Source organism: Choloepus didactylus, chromosome 3 (assembly GCF_015220235.1).
Source record: "Choloepus didactylus isolate mChoDid1 chromosome 3, mChoDid1.pri, whole genome shotgun sequence".
NCBI lineage: Eukaryota > Metazoa > Chordata > Mammalia > Pilosa > Megalonychidae > Choloepus > Choloepus didactylus.
The window spans coordinates 94,374,402-94,395,198 of NC_051309.1; the positions used below are offsets into that span (position 1 = coordinate 94,374,402).

General features: G+C 37.8%; 1 protein-coding gene across 1 annotated transcript in view; it reads right to left on the reverse strand.

The window, feature by feature from the left end:
- Positions 1–18,559, reverse strand: part of SPARCL1 (SPARC like 1) — a 48,878-nt gene extending 30,319 nt beyond the window's left edge. The window contains exon 1 of the mRNA XM_037830225.1: positions 18,215–18,559. The gene's annotated coding sequence lies outside the window, so the exon portion shown is untranslated. The remainder of the gene's footprint in view (positions 1–18,214) is intronic.
- Between the last annotated feature and the right edge of the window lie 2,238 nt (positions 18,560–20,797).

The window sequence follows — 20,797 nt, forward strand, 5'->3', positions numbered from 1 at the left end:
TTACTCAGTAATAGATAACTGAAACAGGACAAAACAGACAAGTTACCTGAGGCATCAGGAAGGCAATACTGTATAGTGATTAAAAGCCTGGGTTCTGAAACAGGAGGACTTACTGGCTCTAACACTTAGTTTGTGTAATTGTGGGCAAATTTTTTTTTAGCTTTCCTGGGCCTCAGTTCCTAATCTGTAAAATGGTGGTGAAGATTAAGTGATATGGTACAATCTTGGTAAACCCTTGACAAATATTTGCTAGTCTAATATTACAGCCCAGGTGGAAGGTTCAACTCTGAAGAGAAGGAAGGATTCTTCAGTTTTTAAGACAAAAGGGAAGAAAGCTTAACAGTAAGGATGTGTTTAGGCAGGGCTCCCAGGAATATTGATTCTTTAAGGTGGAATTATTCAACTCTTCCTTATATTTACACAACATTTCACAGTTTATAAAGTGTTTTTCCATGTACTGCCTCATTTGATCCAAGGAGGGTAGAAGTATTTAAATATAAAAAAAAGAAGCGTAAAGAATTGAAACTACTTGTCCAAGTGTGCAAGACTTAAGAGATGAGGAGATCTAGAATGCAGAGCTTCTGATTCAAACAAGTATTTTCACAACATGGTCTAATGGAATAGGATATGGACTAGAAGCCAGGAGCTTGAGCCCTGGCTCTGCAAGTACTAAATGCTGTCTTAAGCAAATCACTTAATTTCTCCAAACTTCATCTATCGAGTGAGAATAACAATTCCTTGCTATGGTAAAGGGAGCCATTAGGATTGGGAAGCTCTTCATAAACTCTGAAGTACCATGTACATATAAGTGGTTATTTCCATTACTTTGCCTGCTTCTTCTCATTAATGTGAGTCTTCTATGCCTTCTCTTAAATGTGATATAGGGAATTAAATCTTTAGTATTCCCTTACTTTTTTTGTGTGCCAGGACTCTTCTTCCTCCTTCCTCACCTTCCTTCCCTCTTGGTGATTTCAAGCTGCCTCGGAGGGCATGCTGCAGAACATTTTCCCATTTAGGTTGCCCATTAAAAACAAACCCATCTGTCCTATATTCCATATATTTAGATCCTAAATTTCTGCATGCATCTAATTCATGCCTAGGAGATAAGAATATTCCTAAATTAATCTCTTTCAAATGTCACGTAAAAGGCATTTTCTTATTGACCTTACCCCATACTGGATGCTGAGAATCTTGGCATGCATGTAGGGAAGATATTTTGAGGAATAGAACAATGATAGTTTTTGTCATATCACCGTAGGTGGCCAGTTGTGCAGGCTTTTTGAGCAAATAATAAGTTGTGGTTTTAAGTAATTTAATTTTGGAATGGATGGTTGTGTAGCAATAGAGAACTGAGGGTCAAACTAACATTTCTTCTGATTGTTTACAGTGTCACAGGATGGAACTACTTTTTAGAAATTTTGTGGTTATTTCCATCCTGAAATCAAAAACAAAATTTAAATACACAGTATGGTCGTGCCATCTAGAATGATTCAAGCAGGAAACAACCTTGAGTTCTGGATAATAAAGATGACTGTATTGTATTTTTAAAGTTGGGGCCCTTGTAAGACAATCCAGTATCTAGGATTCTGAAGGTCTTGAATTCCTATGTTATGTTCCCACTTAGTCCTTCAGACCAGCCACTGAGCATTTTTTCTCCCTGAACTAATTGTATTTCATGGTCTTTAGCTTCTTATTTTACAAACTGAACAAATGTGCTGATTTTTATAAATAAGACAGATTGGAGAACTTTCCTGGGAAATGGGAGACATTTTGAAAACAACTGTCATATGGGGAGGCTTAATTAGCTGATGCTTGCAAAGTACTTGGAAAATGAAAACCATGATGTCCTTTTTAAGTTTGACGAATGCTATTTATTTTTGGATAAGCAAAAAGTCATTTATTTGTAGACATTCAAATTTGGTGTGCACTGTCTACAAAATGCAGATTGTTATTTTTCAGAAAGCAGATAAAACTCTAGATGAAAAAAGCAGAAATGAGACAAACTCTTTAATGCACAGAGTTATTATTCCTGCAGACTTAAATATGAGGTGTTGATGTGAAATTAGATAAATATTATTTTGTCTCAGTGTAATAACTTATTCAAGGCAGGAGCACATTTGGAAGAGCACTTGGTATGGAATGGGAAGATCCAAGCTCTGGACCTCAACTGCCATTTGCCAGGTAAGAAACTTTGGTCAAATCACTTGTTTCTTTATCTTTAAAACAGAAAAAATATTGGTGCCTTTCCCACTTATCTTTTAAGATTGTTTTGAGACCCAAATATGATTATGTAGTCAGTAATTTCACCAGCTATAAAGAAGAAATTAAAGATATTATCATATTACTTTGATACACTCATATGGCTGAAAACTATTTAGTAACCATAATTAATAATTCACAAAGGCTTTACTCCATCATTTTATGTAGAGTACCTAAGTTATCTCTTTCTTTGCTTTGCACCACTGTTTGTTTTCATGGATCAGAAGGACTGGTGGAGAACTTCAAGAAGAGCCTTTTACATTTGTTAGGCACTGTCTTATTACCAAACTTTCAGGAGAAAGTCATTTGGAATTTTAAAAGATGACACCTAGACTACATTTTAAAAGTATAAGTATATTTAAAGGTATAGCCTTTTTGAGGAAACACAGGATTCTTCTGGTCCATGTACCAGTAAAACAAATATATACATGAAACATTTGGCATGGGAAAAATAGGTCTCCCATTAAGAACCAAACAACTATAAATGTCAACTCCATTCTAACTCACACGGGTGAACTGACTTGAGACAATTTGTTAACATTTCTCATTTTAATATGTATAAACATTGTAGTAAAATAAAGATGGCTGAAAATTCTTTGCTACTTTTCCTGTTGAGAGGTGGGGTTTAATTCTTCACACCTTGAATATGGACTGTCCTAGAGACTCACTTGACCAATTGATTGAGGGAGAAGTGATGCTATAGAACTTCAGAGGTTAGGTTATAAGAGCCCTTGCAGCTTTCACCTGGGTCTCTTGGAACACTCATTTCGAAAGTTCTGAGCCACTTTTTAAGAGACTGTCATGCCACAAAAGACACTCTGTTCAATAGTTTCCAATGATCCCAACTCTCCAATGTCCTCTCCAAGGCCCTGACATGTGTGAGGAGCCATGTTGGACACTAGAGACCAGCCCATCAGCCAGGTGAATACTCCTTGAGTGACCAGCCTGAATTCTTGGTCCACACAATCTTGAGACATTATAAAATGGTTGTTGTTTTAAATCACTAAGTTTGTAAACAGCAATAGATAATTGAAATAAGCATTAAATATTTTGAGTAAAATATTACTCAAGTGTATTCATAAGTAGTAGAATAACTAATGTTCACCAAAGTATTGTTTTATTGAAAAAGTAGGTTTTTGTCTTTGACTATTTGTTTAATAGTAGCTAATATAGAGTTTATATTTTTTGAGATTTTACTCTGTGCCAGATACTGTGCTAAGCACTTCACCTTTGTACCACTCTTGCATTACCATCTGTGACTTCTCTTCCATTTCATGGAAGTAGCCATCAATGAGTGCTCCCCCATCACAAATGAGGAGCATGGAAGCCAAAGGACAAAAGGATTTCAAAAGGAAGGGAGAGTTTCAGTATGAGTGCTGTTTAGAGGTCAAGGGAAATGACCACATGATTCACAAGAATAATATGTGCACGTGTGTGGTCTGTGTGTGTTTAGGGGTTGAGAGGAAAAGAGCATGTTAAAACAGTTTCCAAAGGGCAAGTGGGTTAAAAGCAAGAGCAAAAGGGGCAGTATTTCATTTGTTTGTTTACTATTATTATTATTTGGAACTTTGGTAGCAGAGAGAATGAAAAAGATAGAGCAATAACTTGAGGGCCCATGGGTAGATTTTTTTAAGCATGGGGGAAATACCTAAATTTGATTGAAGACTCCTTTTTCAATGAACATTTACTGGACATCTATCATTCCTGGGCCATAATTGAATTCAGCAGTTGAAAATGAATTCTATTATTGCAATCAAAGAATGATCAGTAAGAGATAACATACGCTGTTGACTCAAGTAATCCTCACCACAACCCTATTATTACTAAAGTTTACCAAGGAACACCTCCATGATACAGACGGATTAATTGAGGCACATAATAATTAGGAAACTTGCCCAAGTTTGCAAAGCCTGTTAATGGCAGCTTCAGGATTTGCCCTCAGGCTTTAGAGTCTAAATGCTTAACCACCACATGAAGGATATTTTAATGTGCTTTGTTAATCTTTAGGAACCTACTCTTCTAATCCTTTCAGGACACACTGTCTGGAGCTCCATTAACTTCCGGCCACCATTAGGCCCACAGACTTACCTGCTTCCACACTCATCCTTTTCTTCCTTCCTCCATTACAGTGGAAGAGATGTTCCTTTTCTGTCCTAAAGCTAATTTCTTTATCTATCCTTAGAACTACCCATCAATCCCCTTCTCATATTTTCAATCAGTCATTTTGTTAGCTTCCTTTCAATAGCATTGAAATATTCTAATTTCACACTCATTTTCAAAAATCTCTTTCCTAACCTAATGACTTTTCCAGTTACCCTTATCTCTCTTCTTTCCTTTATAGCCAAACTACTTGAGAGAGTTGACTACATTTTCTATCTCTATTTCCTTATCTGTCACTCAGTCTTCAGTCCATATTACTTGCTCCAGCCCGTAACACTCCTGAAATGGCTCTTCCAGGATTAGCAACAAGCCCCTGGCACTAGATCTAATGAGTATTTCTTAGTTCTTAGGTTTTTTGATTCCTTGAGATACTCTCTCCTAGGCTTCTGTGACACATTGAAGTCTTGGTTTTCTCCTTTTCCTCTACCAATCCTATAAATGTTGATGTTCTTAAGGGCTCTGGTCTAACTCTTGGTCCTGTCTCACTGCACATATGGTCTATGGGAGAACTCAACCATTTCTATGATTTTGATAATGCATATATACAGATGACTCATAAATCTCTTGAGTCAAAATTTCTCCCCACGCTTCAGACACATATGTGCGAAATCTTGGATTTTGCCGCTTGCCTGTCACCCGTCACTTCACACTCCACATATCCTAAATTAAATTTCCCTTTGCCTAGTAACCACCATCCCAGCAAATCACCACCACCACCACCACCACCACCACCAAACCAACAGACAAACAAAAGACAAAAGTACTTTTTCTGGGTTTCCACACCCAGCTGCACAAGACAGGAACCTAGGAGTCATGCTTGAAACCTTCCCCTCCTTCATTCCCACAGCCACGTTCTTTCAATTCTACCTCAAAATACTTCTCAAATCCACTGACTTCTTTTGACTCTAGTGACACTTGCTCATCCAGGCTACTCTATCTCTGGTCTAGGCTGCTGCAATATATCACTTTGTAGCTTCCCTGTCTCCAGCCTCATTACTTTCCAGTCTATATTGCAGTCCTGAGCCAAAACAAATGAGAGTAAAAAATATGACTTGATCACTCCTTTGCTTAAAACCCTTCAATGGTTCTCCATTACATCCTGGGAAGAAACACAAACTGCTTAAAGACGGATGAGGATCTTCAAGATTAGGTCCCTGCTTATCTCTTTGGTAACATATCTTACAATTTCCACTTCCCAATTCTACATTCCTAATAGATTTAGCTTTTCTCACTCCTAAACCATTTACAAAATCTGTTTCCTCTGGGCCTTTGCATATGTTGCTTCTTCTGAAAGCAATATTATTTCCTTTTGCTTCTCACCTTCCTTTAACCTAATTCCAATTCATCTTTTAGGTTTCAGCTTAGATGTCACTTGCCCTGAGAAGGCCTCTCTGATTCCCATCTCCTCTCAACAGAACACTGGTTAGGTACTCCTGCTATATGCTTCAAATAGAATTCTCTTTATTTCCCCCTTCATTGAACCTTCTAGAATTTAGTGTAACATCTTGTTTAATGATTATAGCTCCCTGAGAATAGACTATTTGCCACATCTCATGTACCCTTACTGCTTAGCACAGTGCCTGTCTCTGAGAAGAGCAATCCATACGTATTTGTTGAAAGTATGAGTGAATGCATGAATGAGCATGCTTCTAACTCCAGTCCACCCTGGTTCATTTAAAGCTGATTTCTACACTTAAAAAAAGTCTTTGTTTTCCAGGAGGAATAATCCTTCATTTTAAAAATATTTCCTCATTGTACTTATTTCCCAGTTTTTTACTCATCTTTCTGGCTTTTCAGAAACATTTTCAAAAATCGATTTCTCTTTAGTTGAGGAGAAATTAGCACCCCCCCCCCCCGTCTATAACCTATAACTGAAGGGTTACCTTAATTATATTTGGAGGATCCCTACAGGCTTTCTTAGGCAAGATTGGGGGATAACCATGTTCCCACAACTTCATCATTCATTTCAGATTTCCTCATCTTATAGTGTGTCTCATTTCAGAACTCCATCTGGGATGGATCCCTGAAAGCAATTCTCTGTTCTTTTCCTAAGGAATTTGCTAGCTTTATAGAAAGCATTGATGCACACACACGCCATGATGTAGTGGGAGGAATTATTTTGGCCAGTTAACTTCTTCTTTGCTCAAGCCATTTTATTGTATCTGTCCTTTTATCTCCTCTTTCTCGGTGAATGCCAGGGTTTTCTCATTTATTTACATTTATTTATTTTCCTCTTTCTGCATATTCTTTGTGATTCAGACTTTTGAACCAGAGGCGGATGTACCACAGAGCTAACAAGCATAAGCTTCAGGGCTCCTCACTTGCCCGGCTCCCTACAAAGCCCTGGATCTAATTTTGTTTTCCTATTTTTAAGAGAGAAGGCCCCCCACATGGTATAAACTCCTGACTTCACAAATCCTGGGTCCTCTTCTGATTATCATTCACATTTGTGATGTTGTTACAGGATTTAATATCTGAATGATCTGCTTTATATTAATAGTGTGATAATTTGCATTTTAAAGCCTAGCCCCTAAAATGATTGATTTATCCTATTCTTTTTCTGGCTTTAACTCTTCTCTTGACTCCTTAATTTATCTTATTTTCTATCTCCCTGGAATCTCTTTCCCCTGAATGCTAGCTTCTTGGCTTTTTCCCCTGACTTCTCTTATTTGAATTCCCCTCATTTAATTCTAAAAGCATAATATAAAACCTCTGTGGATTCAAAATGCAATTTTCTCTCTTGCTTTGTTAATATAGTAAATTGGTTGTTAAGTTCTGCTAGTCTGGAGAGGAATTTCAAGGGCTGTCAGCTCTGTGGATGGACCAAGAATTATTCACTAGAGCAGTTCTCATCAAGGATTAAAAAAAACAACAAATAATACCTGGAAAGAGTTCCAAGTAGCCTCATTTTCATGGTGTTGGGACCTTCTGGGGAACAATGATGTGCTTTGATGAGTATTTAGTTCTTGTGCGAACCAAATGAAAGCACTCACTCCAAGTAGAAGTCCCTCCAGGATTTAGCATGTTTGAAGTTTCTCATGTATATTGGTGAGAGCAAACACATTTAATGGGGAGACTGATTGCTTGCCCAATGGTGCAATGTTACGCATTATCTGCCTTCTCTGAAACAAGCAGATACAACAAATCCTACTGGATTTTATGACTGGGATTTGAGGAGTTCTTTGAAAAAAAGGGTGAAAAACCTAAGCTTATTTAAGCCTTCAGAGGGGAAGCTCTGGGAAGATTCATTCAAGTTGGGAAGGGACATAGCTGGTTAATGCTCTTAAATCTGGGTAGAGTTATTCTTCTGGGTATCTAGATATCTTCCATTTGCAACTCCAGATCCACTCCACATCCACATCCAGTCTCTACCCTTCTCCACCCTGAGCTGTGCCTAGGAGGATGGCCTGTATGCATTGTGTCAAGGCATTCTCTCGCTCAATGTTTTCTGTTGGGTTTGGCTAATGGCGGCATTAGCAGAGAAGAAAGGAGATCTGTGGGAAGGAGAGTTAGGTCAGAGTATATATTTTCTTAGCTTCCTCCTGTGACTGTGTCCCTCTCCTGAAGGTCAGTCCCTCACGGTGATCTTTGCCACATCCGGCTTAGCTCTTAATAGCCTGCTCACACTATCCCTTGTGGTTTCCCTACAACCTGCCCACCATGGTAAATCATCCTTTAATTACACTCTCCTCAAATCCTCAGGTTCTTTGCTGGGGTCTTAACTGACATAACCCTTGCTTCCACATTTAGGATACATGGATTTGAATATTTTCAGATCCCCTGCCAACATAACTGCCTCTCGTTCCACAGTGCTGCCCCATTTTGACTCTTTTTATAGTTGCCTCAGCTGGTGCACACTTTTCTTTTTAATGGAGCATAGAAGTCCTCATCTTTGGAGAGAATCAGAAGTTATATTCAAATGTGATTAGCACCCAACGAAGATTATTTTACTGATATAATCACAGGAGTTGAAAGTGCTATGAAATGAAAGAATTTTAGAAAGAAATGTGGGCAACTAGCCCTGGAAGCATTTTGTGCTGAAAAATGGCACATACATTTTCACTGTACAGTACTCTCCCATTTTCCTTTAATGCAATTCTGGGATGTTATGACACCAGAATTAATCTGGGATCTTGGGAAGCAAATTAATCCTCTTGTTCTTTTCCCTTCCATTCTAGTCATTTTCCACACCTAAGGAAACTCAATTCATTAACTCAGTCTACTGAGCATTTTTTTTCTTTTTTCTTAATTAGAAAAGTTGTGGTTTACAGAAAAATCATGCATAAAATACAGAGTTCCCATATACCACCTTATAACACTTTGCATTGGTATGGTACATTTGTTATAATTGATGAAAGCACATTCTAGTGAATATTTTAAACATTGTTCTAAAAACACTGCTTTGGGATGGTTAGTTCCAGAACACATAGACATTTGCCTTATCGAGAGGAGTCTAATCAGCTGAATTGGAATGAAGTTGTATTTTGGATGAGTAATCCATACAAGTGAATCTGTTGTAATTTCTTTTGGACTATGAATATTTTTTGTTGCACAGCAGTAAAATATATTTGAGAACAAGGGCATGGGTCCTGTTATCAAGGTGATGGGAACTGAAGAGGTGAGTCAGCCATCTCTAGTCATGGGGGCACCACTTCAGACCTTATTGTGGCCACCATCCAAAGACATAAGATTTGAGAAAATAAATCAACAAAGAACCGAACACAGAGTAAGCATGAGCAGGGTTTTTGTGTGTCATCTTTTGGAAAAGAAAAGATGTTCAGCATATTCGTACTTCAGGCTGTAATAACCTCTTATATTCCTATCCAGAGTATTTTTCAAATTATAAGAAAACATTTGCTTTTGGAATCAATCACTTTAAATACCATTCAGATTACAAGATGACATCAATCTGCTATTTTTATCAATGAGCTGATACTGCCACTTCCCTACCCCTTCCCCTCTCTCTATCTAAAAAGCTACAGCCTGAAAGATCACTGGGAGACCAAGGTATAAACCAAATGTTCCTAGTTTAAACCAAAAACTTCTAGTGTTTTCCTCTTCCCATATTTTAGGAAATTACCAAAAGGTTTCTCTACAAAGCAATTTATCTGCCTCCCACGATGAGGACCTCAAAGTCTAACGTTACTGGAGTTGGAGATCAGGGAAGAAAAAGGTAGGAAAAGAAGGCACTTGGGGTTCAGCATTTGTGTTTGTTTCTTCTGGATTCTAACATAATGCTCCACTGAATTCAGCAGAGTTAGCTCTGAGTTGTTTGGTTCCCAATAAAAGGTTGAGAGAATCCACTGAAGTAATGGCTTAAAAGCTAAAAATATTTCCAGTGAACTCAGAGAAAAACAGAGAGCATAACATCTGACCAAACATGGTCTATTGAAACCAGTTACAGGTTTTCACTGACCTATAAATCAAGGTCAATTCTGATTTTTGTAGATCTCAGGCCACCTTCCCATGGGCCCCTATAATACTAATTAGGTGATTAGGTAACTCAAGTGGAATCAAGTACAGTAAAAATGCTTTGCTTTCAGAGTTCTTTGAGGAGGACCCTGAATGGTGGATTCTTTCCTTTGTTTTTTTTTTTACTTTTACTAACTCTATGGGTGTAACACTTTTATTTGAGCCTAGGGTAAAGTTTATCCTATTTAAAACACAAATAAACCATTTATTACTCCCACCTCATTTATCTTCAGTTAAAAGCCTATTAGTTAACTGGATGCTCCTCCCCAAAGTTTTGCCCCCTACCCTTTTTGTTTTATAAACTAAAAATAGAAATTTTATACTTAAACATATTAAGTGGATGGCAGTGATTATGTAGTAGTGATAGACATTTGATTAGAATATAGATAGTAATTTTATTATCTTAACATCCTTATAAAATAGGGATTTCCAAAATGAATACTTTGAGAAAAGTCCCCATTGCTCTTAATTAGGTTTTAGGAATCAGGGGCAACACTTTTCCAAGTAGTGCTGCTATTTCTCACTCCCCTTAAGTAAAAGGGTTGGCTGAAAGAGTGGCAAAGAATATTAGTGATGCTAGGAAAAGATTATTGGCCTAAATAACTCATTACTTTTTTTTCCTATTAACATGACATTATAAATTCAATAAGAAAAGTCATCTTGCTGAATTAAAAATGTGCGTGGGGCTCAAAATTTGCTTTGCCTAACTAAGGATCCTTGAGAAATTCCCAAGAAACTCCTGGCATCAGATATGAAAATATTTTTCCTTTCTGTGGGGATGGGAAATAATAATAGACTATGACCATTGTTCCTAGGCAAAGCAGGTCAAGGTCGCTGTAACCTTTTCTGTAAGGCATCTGCATACAGTAGTTGGTAGTTGTCTAAGAGAGCAGGCAGATCACAAACACCTCTCCTGCTTGAGGCCAGCTTTGTTTAGCTTCGTTTAGTGTCAAAAAGATTGGCTTTCACCATGAGAGAGGTTGTAATTGGAATTCATGATGAAAGGCTGTTGTAATTAGATTTCCCAGCAGGTCCACAAACTCTGTTCCTGGAAAAGCACCAAAAAGGATCTGACTATCCATTCCTCTAGGTGGAAGGAGAACCCAGATGAGTCTTCAGAGATTGGCCTGAGAGCCATGGCTGGGATAGGCCAGGCCTTTGTCAGCCACCTCCAGTCTCCAGTGGAGCAAAGCCAGCCCTGGCATCCAAGGTCCCGCACATGGTCCTTCATGTAGAGCGCGGAAATGCGGTGCACGTAATGGCTGAGTATTGCTTGGGCACTGCATTTGGTAGGGAGCGCAGGACATTCCTCAGAGTGAAACCTGCTGACTGGTTTCTATCTTTTGGTATCCTGAAATTTCTGCCTCCTATAAAAGGGCAGGGGGTCTAACATTTGGCACACTCTAAAGTGCCAGTAGGTGTGAACTTCACCATTAGGAATGTACTTACACAAATATCCAGAATATATTTTGGATACTGTGGTTTGTTTTGAGATCTCACTTGTATTTGGTTTAAGTTTCTCTAACATTTTCTAGAATTTTAAATTAAAGTTAGATTGAAGTAGATTTTTGTATTTGATTTGTTTTTAGTTCCTATTGATTTTTAAAACATTAATTTAGAATTAAGGTAATTTTTATTTTTGAAGTTCTGCATATTGCCTTGCTACTTAAGTCTACTTAAAATAACTATCCATCTCCACTGGGCACTTCTTACCTGGCTCTTCCTCTTCTCTCTTTTAATCTCCCTCTTTTTTCCTTTGCCCCAATCATTAATTAACAAGTTTACTGACCTCTGAACTGGAGTGTAAATGCAACCATCTTTACCTCTGAAGGGAGGAATAGGCTTGGATTCTATTCTTTCCCATCTCTTATATTGCCAACACAATGACTCCTTGGAAATTTTAGTATTGGTATTTATTGCATAAAGTCTTTCTAATTGAATTTTCCTCGTGCTTCTTTGAGTTCCGGAGACAGCTGGATCCCCAGCTTGTTGGCTCAGTTGCTGGGAGCCTCAGCCAAACTTACAAATTCTCCTCCTTCCTCTCTAGCTTAAGGAAACTTCGGTGCTTTTGCTTTTTCAAAGGCAGACAATGACTACTGGATCGGTTCATATCCTCTTGCCTAAAGTCAAACAAACTGAGAAAGAGGTACTGTATACCCTGGAAAAAGGAGAGGTTTGCATCGACTGTTGTTATTCTATTTTACCTGGGTATGAACATCCACATTTCCAAATAAGGCCAGATATCTTCTGCTGTATTTGTTTATATCAGTGGAAGCCTGCAGACTGCTATTTTTAGTAATAGTGTAACTAAGGAAAAATCCCCTTTCTGGGAAATGTAGCAAGGAAAGCGATTATTACAGGTACTTCATAGCCAGACTCAAATAGTACATTCTCCTTTACTCTGTCTTTACATAATAGTCAAAGTCTTTGTCACCAGGGGACAAACCCCTTAGTCATATTTTGGCTACCATGTACATGTTGTTACCTGATTCTGAGTTAACACTGATGCTTTAGGGCTTCTAAAATATTAATGAGTCTCTGGGGAGAGCTCTATAGCTTGGAAGGATTAAAAGATGCTTTTCTATTTTGAGTTCTCTGCTGATTCACCATCTGACATCAAAGTGCCACATCCCTGTGAGTGCATCTGATACTATCAGACTTGACGATACAGACTGTTGTGGAGCACTGACCTTCAGCTGCCCTCATTCTTCCTAAATGGACCTACTGCCGTATGGATCCAAGCTAGGTGTTGACATAACACATACCTATCAGGGCTTCACATTGAAACAGAGTTCAACAGGGACATTAGAACTATATATTAAATGTTAATCAACCAAAAGGTAAATACATTTAGTGGTCAGGAAAAATGGCAATATGGGTAGTTGCTTAGGATTACATCTCATGCTGCTCTGCCCTTGCTCTCAGAAAAGCTGGCCTTTGCTCAGTTCCTCCAATAGGCCATTATTCCAGGGTCTTGGCACACACTGTTCCTGCTCTCAGAATTCTCCTGCCAGCATCCAGCCCCTCCCCCCAATTACCACCACTCAACACACACACACACACACACACACACACACATACCACACCACACCTGCTCACAGAGTTAACCTCTATTCAGCCTTTGGATCAAGAATCATATTCTTAAGGAAGCCTTCACTGACCTTGAGAGAAGGTCAGGCTCCTTACAAACTGTCTTAGAAAAAGGTTCTTTGCCCTCACAACACTCATTTCAGCATATAATTATATACAATATATGCTCAAATATAAAGAGAATTGTTTCACATACCCCCCCCAATTGTTCCAAATCCGAAAGAAGGATTTGCCTTATATTCTATTCTTTAAAGAGTCCTGCCTCAGTTAATTTCACTGTGAACAACAATGTGCCATTTCAGGAAAACAGTCTGAGAAGATCTCAAATAATGCTTATTTATATTCTTAGGGTGGTCACTTTGACAGGTTGGATAAAAAAGGATGTGAAGATATTTAAAGAAGGTTTAAAAATTATTCCTGAGGCCATGACTTCATTATTGCAGGTGTTGGAATTGCACAGTTTTACAAAACCACACTTTACAGATTCAAGTGGCTTTAAATAAACCCTTTAAAGAGCATTGAAAAAAGCCATAGAGTAAGTAGTTAATATGTGGAGATCCTCACCATAGAATGAATACTTTTGCCTCAAGTTCAAATTTGCAGCACCAGCAGATTTTTAGAAGCTGTGTTACAAACAACTTGTAGAAAGACTGATGATGTGCTCTGTATGAGATATCTGCAGAAGGGATTCAGTGAAGATGAACACTGATGTTGTGGATACATATGAAGAGCTTTAACAAAATTGTTTCATGAAATGTGAACATGGAAAAAAGTAATACTTATAAGTATAAAGTATTTAAAATGAAATGATTTTGAATACGTATGTGAGGCAATACATTAAATATCTTAAGTAGATACTACAAAATATCATCCATATGTACACTTAGGTTGGTCAAAAGTATTGGTGGGGAATCTCTTCATTAGGAAAATGAAGATGGCTTTGTATTCAGGGTCACCTTCAGTTTGGGCATATGCAGTTTTCAGTAATGTGATAGTTTGATTAATGACTATCTCCTGATACTGATAAGCTCCATTAGAGCACAGCCCTTCTCTATCTTTGCTCCCTGTCATATCTGTGGCATTTAGCATGGCAAAGGACACTGAAAGCATTAGTTGCTTGAGACATGAGATAAAATATGATGTATTTACATAATTGCATGACCTGGAAAACACTGGAGAAACTAAAACAGAAACTTTCATTGAAAAGCATTTTAATGAAAAATAAGATGCTTCAATGCCCTTTTAACTTTAGTGCTAATCAAGATGAGAAGAGTCTGTTTACTTTTTATAAACGTAAAAAAAACCCACTTAATTACTTTTTCTTTTTCTTCTTTAAAAATTCAGTGGTTGGAGTTTATTCAATGAGAAAATCATTCCTCATTGGATGATTTCAAGTTCACAAAGGCCTGTCGGTCCTATCAGAGTTAGAGCTCTTAAAAGCCAACTGATTAGTTCTGCAAAGATGAAAAGTATAATAATTGCTTCTCATTGAACATTGCCTAAATATTAGCACTTCTGTAAGTTCTTTGCTTTACAACCATCATTTCAGTTAATCCTCACAACCACCTTATAAATTAGCTGTTATTTCCGCTTAACAAGTGGCGACACTAAGGCTTCACTGAGTTCAATGGCCAACCTTTACCGCGGGCCGGTTACTCTAATAAAACACCTTAAATACACTATCTCATTCAATTCCCCTGACAATAACAATATGGCTATTATTATCTCTATTTTACAGATGAGAAGATGGAGGCACAGAGTGGATAAGACTAAAACAAACAAACAAACAAAGGAAAAACCAAACTAGAGTGTCAATGCAGGGATTTGAGTCTGGGCAGCCTGGCCCAGAATCCCTCTGGATAGCGTCTATACTCAAGCACATTATGAAGATGGCAGGAGGCAGTGGGAACTTGGAAAATGGGTTTACTGTGGGGTGTGCAGTAGTTGTTATAAAGTGAGGATGTTTATATTTCTCTTCCTTGGCCTTCCCAGTTGGTTTTCCCTGCAGTCCACAGTAAACTGGCCACTATTTTAGTAGCTTTCTTGTTCATTTTCTTAACACCTAGTCACCGAATTTTTAAAGGAAACATTAATCTACTGCAATTGGTGTACGTAAGTTCATTGCATAATAGGAAGGAAAGAAGCCAGGGCTGGAGACTTTATTTCTAAAGAAGGATTTTAAAGCAGACTAAGAATTACTTCACAGAGTGTGTCATGAAACTCGAGTCTGTCTATACTCTTTCATTGCTATGACGACAGGCAGCTCCTGTGCATGCAGCCAGAAAAAGCAGCTGACATTTCAATGCTAGAAACAGAGGGGAGTTTACAGAAAAAAAAAAAATGCAAAAAACCCAAAGAAAATCCAAACAAAACCCTTTTGTTTGAATTTCAGTCAGAGAAGGGGAAAAAAAATACCCCCTAGAGCAAGTCAAAACCCCTTTTCTTGCCTTTAGAAATGATAATGTTTAGGCCTTCTCCTCTGTCCAAGTAGGCCAATAAAACAGAATTGACTGCAAAGTAGCCTTGCTTCTCACTCTGCTTAATGGCAATCTGAAACAGAAAACTTTCTTTGGTTTCATCTGACTTGGCCATTAAGAAGCTGCTAATTGGTGAAGCAGTAATAAATACCTCACGATGAAGGCCCAGAGGAATATAGTAGCGTCAGATTTATTTTGCATTTCTTTGGATTAAAAAAAAGACAACTCAGGGATTATTCACCTCTCGATTCCTAAATTGACTACCAGAAAAATTATTCTAAATGTATAACCAACACATCTTCCCACTGATTTATGAGAATTTTTATAAATAATAAAGAAAATTGCCTCTCACACCAATGGTGTGTCCACTAGTCTGCCAGTTTCTGGATGTTACATTTAATAAACATCTTATTTAATTCCTACAACAACCCCATTTGTGGGTATTATCTCTATTTTGCTTAATAGATGGGTAAATTGAGTCCTGAGGGTAGAAGTATGTTAAAATTTGAACCCCATGCTCTGTCCACTCTATTGTCCTGACTCTCAGGCACAGATCTGGTACTGACATTTTATTGTGTAGCAAAATGCATATGTACAAGGACTAAACTATGAGGAAAAACCTAGAGGAAATTCCCTTTTTACTAAGACTTCCACAGGGAACGTGCAGATAGGCCAGTACTTTAATGCTAGCTATGATTGATTGAGTGCTTACTATATAGCAGGCATAGCTGCTCTTTCACTTGGTTCTTACAACTCTCTGGGGGAGCTACAATTCAGAGGACTGAGACACACAATGGTTTAAGTAATTTGCCCAAAGTCACAGAGCTTAGAGGTGAAGCCTGGATATAAACCAGGTCTATATGTTTCCAGAGTCCATGGTCTTGTTCAGTTTTATTATGCCATCTCCCTTTCTGTGGAGCAGTTAGTCAAGAATTCTGTCCATCTCTTGATGCCCCAGAAAAAAAGTCAGGCAAGCCCCAGGTAGTATTACTGTTGAAAGCTTGGCCTTTGGTGAAGATGCCCTGTGAGCCCCATAAGAATCAGGCCCCAGCCTAGATGGGCCTCACTCGGCAGCCAGGCCTACTAGGGAAATTCTCCTGGATTTATGGGGTCTGCTACTCCTCTCCTGAAGGTGGTTCAGAGGGATATGAGGGGGCAAAGTGTACCTCAAGTCTCTTAACAACAGTTGTTTATGGTCTTCTAGGTGGAAAAAGGTTCCCCACATTCTGGAAGTTTTGCTATATTAACTAAAACAGCGATGTTCTTGTACTGTTAGAAATCAACTGAGTAAAAATAATAAATAGTTAAGAGTAAATGTAATAATGTTTTGGAATTCTACATATAAATCACTATTCATTTCATGTCTGTCATCACTATCTGTTATTTTTACTTAGTTGATACGTGAAACTGTGCACAAAGAGAGGCTATTAGGGATCAAATCCCAAAGGATCTAGAAAGGAAACACAAATACTCTAACTGCTAAATGGCAATTCCCTGAAAGAAAAAGACAAGATTCATTAGTAACATGAATGTTTCTTTTTCCAAAATGTGGAAAGCAGCATTAGTTGGTTGGATGATACATAAATGAAATAGACTGCTCTGCTTAGCTAGGTCTTATTGAATGAATATGAATATATATATATATATGTTTATTTAATGTTTAACAACAATCATAGCCATCAAGATTGAGCTGTGAACTGAAAAAAGCTGGTATCCATGAGAAAGGGGAAATTTTTTTAAAAGATTCCTTCTGAGTTGGTCTGAATGGACATTCATTGTCTGCAGGCCCTGGGTCAGAGAGCTCAGATACAATGCCAAGGTGACACATTTGACCTCTTTGGCAGATTAAAGGAAGTGTGAATGAGATATTCTTTCTGCAGTCCTCTTGTTGTACAGTTTCAGTGGCACTGATCTGCAGTTGAAACCATGGTTTTCTCCTGCAGAGGAAGCTTTAAAACATAGAAGGAATGACTGAGGAAGACTTGCATTATTTTATTTTACAAGAAAGAGCTAGAAATGATAGTACCTTATAATATAATAGTTATTGTAATCTCTTTAGCTCTTCAATTCCCCTCCTCACTTTTTGCCTCTGTTAAAAAGACATCAAGAATCAAGAAATTTTATGTACGTGTGTTATGCATCAAAAGTATAGGAGACAGGAAACAATTAGTCATAAAGCTATAAAGGGAAGGGATAATATTCAAATACCTTAAAAATAATCAAACAAGAATATAGTATTATAGGGATTTTTCTACTTTTTGGAAAAGCAAAATGTTCAGTTCTACATTGCTGTTATGTAAAGACTGAAACTGTAGTGATGATTGAATAAATTCAGAAAAGCTAAGCATGCAAAACTTACAGAATTACTTTGATTCAAAAGCTTTTTTAAACTACTTTCCTTATGGCTTATTCAGATATTTAATAAAGTATTTTTATGAACCATTTCATGATTCAGGCTTCACCAAGAGCTGAATACTACTCTGGCTAACAACAGTTCTACATTTGTATTCTTAATCTATATTAAAACTACCATCATTTATTAGCACTTGCTATTTTAATCTTGGAGAAGAAAAGAAACATGAACACAAATGTTAAAAGTTACCCATTAATTAGCTTTTCTGTAAATCATGCAAACGTTTTGTGGTAAATAAATGGGTTTGTATTATTTAGGCAAAAATATTTGACAGCTTTATCAGAGCATGCAAATCAGCTTAACAAATACAATTAGACATTACAGTAAATATATTAAAATTTACCTTCAGGGAGGTGACTGGACCCTCCAGTAGAAAATAGAAGTTGAATCCCTTCTTTGCACACAGCTGGGAAATAGAAGTTTGACAAATACTCAAGAGAAAAATCCTTACTTCCCTTCCCTCTTTAGCTCTGCGTCTTTGCCCAGAAACACACTGAAGTCTACGGGAGTTGAAATTCTGCAGAAAGTCAGGATCTGAAGTGACAGGCGAGAATTCGGAGGTTGGCACCGGGGAGAATTTCAGACTGTCATCGTTTTTGTTGCAGATCCCTGCATTTCTCTAGCAATCTGGCCTTTCACTCTGAGGGAACAATGAGCTTCCCAGGCAGGCAGTGCAAACCAAAAGGGAAAGAGCTAATTTCTCTAGTGCGCCCCTGAAGCTCTTGTTCTCAGAGGATCATAACTTGGCCAGGATGTAAGCAGTTGGCTCTTTACGCATTTTTTGTTTTCTTTTCTAAACAACTCTAAAAGGTTTTACATCACCTAATTGAGGGATTTTTATTTTTAAGACTTTGAGAAGCAACTACACATTGCTTCTCCCTTAAGAAAACAATTGGAAATTGGGGGAAGCATAAAGAAGGGATGTATAATTGTAGCAGATGCATTTTTACATTTCTCAATCAAAAATTGTTCTCACCAATACAGCCTGAATTTGAATAATAGCAGGGTACTTCAGATACTTTAGCCTTTCTTCGACTGAACTTCAGAAATTTACATATATATGAAGCATCATCCGTTTATATTATAGATCACTGGTATGCTGATTCACAAATGTTGCAGCTCATAGGGGGTTCTCCCCCACATAGCTCCCTACTATAATCTGATGTATAATGGTTGGTCTATAAGGAATTTTCCCATGAAAGGAAACCTCCTTTCCCATGGAGGTTTGCATTTATTCTTGGCATGGCATTCTGGTTATTTATATGTGTCCAATCTCTTCCACTGCTACTGCTATGTTTATTTCACATTTATTATGTGTCAAGTGCTGTGCTAACAGCTTTTTATACAATATTTCAGGTGATCCGCACAAGTCTAGATGAGCTAATTTCTATATTCACATCTGGGAGACTGTGTGTTAAGTGGTTACATCTGCAGGTTTTGGAGCCAGGCAGTTTGGGTTTGCACCTCAGTTTCACTACTTCCTTAACTGTATGACCTTGGATAAGTTCTGTAACTTCTCTAAGCATCAATGTCCTTATCTATAAGATGGGGATACAAACATGAGGACAATAATGTTATCTATCTTATGTAGTTGTTCTGAAATTTAAGTGTTAATACATGTAAAGCACATATACCACATGCTACATAGTAGATACTCAATAAATTTTAGCTATTATGGTTTGCATGTGAGGAAAACAAAACTTGGTAAAACTGAATAATTTATCCCGGATCTCTAGGTCAAGTGTGGTAGAGTGGGATTCGAACCCGGGTACCTTGGCCAACTGCCATGAGCGCATTGCTCATTGTCTAAGAGACAATCCGTCCTAATGAGCATGCTGTAAGCTCTTTAAACTCTTGTATTCTCCAAGTGCCTAGCACAGCATTTTGCATAGTATAAATGTTCCATTAACACCAAATGGATATTTGTAGTTTAATTTATTTAGATTTTCTAAATTCTTGGCAAAGTCAGGCCAAAAGCAAAACAAGTAGATAAAAACAAAACAAATAAACAAAAACCCCACCTATATTTCTAGGCACATATACTCTCAAACAACTCTCTCAAAGCTCTTTAGAAACATTGCTCTACTTATTTTCAGAACACCCCAAGAGAAAGGTAACAAGAATTATCTCTATTTTGCAGTTAGGGAAATTTGGGAGCAGAGGAAACTGGGCAATTTGCCTCGGAGCGGAAAACAAATCAGCGGTGCAGCTGGGAACCAACTGCCTCACGTCTCTAGAATCAGGATTACTTCCTCCAAACCGCCTTTCCAGGGACAGGATGAAAGGATGTGATGTCCTTTGCCTCAGACAATGGACGTTTCTCTTCAGTCAAGGTCCAGGGTCTGAACAGTCTCCTCAGAGAAAGGAAAAAATCAGCAGCTGTATTTGACTTTGCTTCTCCTCTGCCCCCGTGGACATCTGAGTCTTAGATGTGTGGAAGGTATAGGCACCGGTTTCCAGCAGGCCCCTGAGTGGTGTGGGAGTGGTGGGACCATGGCAGGGTAGTGAGAAAAGCCACATTTCTGAGGAGTTTGGCCTGGTTGGTTAAGGGACAATTCCTTGGAGACCCAAAGTGTTAACTTCTTATACTAACAAGCATCCCCCTTTATTTGAGAAAGCTTTATGGAGTTGATTTCTGGTAATTATGTCAATTCAGTGAGACTACAGAAAAAAGTTTTAGCTAGAAGACTACAAAAGGGAGATTTGACAAACTAAAATATTTCTTCTAATACTGAAATTGATATTTTATGTTTCTGTGAAACGATCAAAATAAAATTTCTTCTGGAAATCTGTGTTAACATAAAAATAATTTGGTTAGAGCAAACTGGTTTCATCCCTTAAATGTGAATATGTACCTACAAAGTTCATTTGTAGGTGGCAAAGCTTGAGAATTTTGATTTTCAGTTTTACAGCCTGTCTTTCCTAG